Below are 1237 nucleotides of genomic sequence, written 5' to 3' on the forward strand. Positions count from 1 at the left end.
TTGCCCTTGCTTTTCCTCCGGCTCCCCACATATCTGAAAAAGGACTTTTTGTTGTCCTTGATGCTTGAAGCTGGTTGGAGTTCAGTTGCAGCCTTGGCTTTCCTGGTTTGGATCCTTTCACATTTCCATGCAGTTAAAGTTCATTTAATGCTTGTGACAAACATGCCTTATAATAACAAACTGAATTGTAGTTAAGCAGTTATGATCAATTTCCCCACTTCCCCCATCATATTAATGATTTCCTTTAATATTAATGGCTGCCATGGTCCATGATTCACAACGCCCAGTGAACATGAAGATGTGTGCACCCTTGGTAAAGATGGCCCCTATCTCACTGGTAGACAGGTGCCAATAGTAAAAAGAACTAAAATCTTTCAGTATTCCCATTGGGTTTGTAGGGAAGATGGCCGCTATTTCCAAAAAGCCGTGTCATGTGAAACTCCCTTCTCTGGTGTTTTCTTACCTTCGCATTGGGCTGAAAGTTCCCAGGGGCAGCGACTTGGGGCTACCCATGGAGGACTGCCAACCCTTGATGGCCCTCTATGCACAAAGAAACCCACTTGGACAAGGATGACTACTGCTCCAGGCCAATTAGTTTTCCTAGGCTGAACTCCAGCAGGGTAATAACTAAGCAGCATGTCAGCCGGTGCCTTTTGTCACTTGATGAGGGAGCCACTTGGCAAAGGAGGCTGGAGGTTATAACAGAAAAGGTCTCTCCCCAGCCATTTGTGGGTGTGGGGTGTTGCTCAATAATGGGAGTTGTGAAGTGTTCAGAGACCTACTGTGCTGTGAAGAAGAGTGCCTAGCATGCCCTCTGGTTGCCATTCTGTCTTCAGCTTCTTATTCCACACGAGTAATACGAACAAACCACAGCCAGATCCCAAGTCACCAGGTCCAGTAATTATGCAAAGCCCAAGCTTAAAAGCAACTCTGGCTACTGAGACAGAGAACCGTTTTCCAACTGCCCTCTGCAACACTAGAAGCCAAAGAGATTGTTGCCTTCCCTCCTCCCTTTTTTGTTCATAAGGCTGCTCTCTGGGCCTCCATTAATGTCTTCGTGAACAGCCAGCAGGCCTGCCTGCCAAACTTATGAATTTCGGTTCCTTGCCCCCTGTTTCATAGTTTCATAGTAGCTAGAGTCGGAAGGGACCTAGGAAGATCATCTAGTCCGACCCCCTGCCTTGGCAGGAAAGAGCACCGGGGTCAGATGACCCCGGCAAGGTGCTCATCTAACTTC

The sequence above is a fragment of the Crocodylus porosus genome, unplaced genomic scaffold (assembly GCF_001723895.1).
Source record: "Crocodylus porosus isolate Cpor-Errol unplaced genomic scaffold, CroPor_comp1, whole genome shotgun sequence".
NCBI classification, from domain to species: domain Eukaryota; kingdom Metazoa; phylum Chordata; order Crocodylia; family Crocodylidae; genus Crocodylus; species Crocodylus porosus.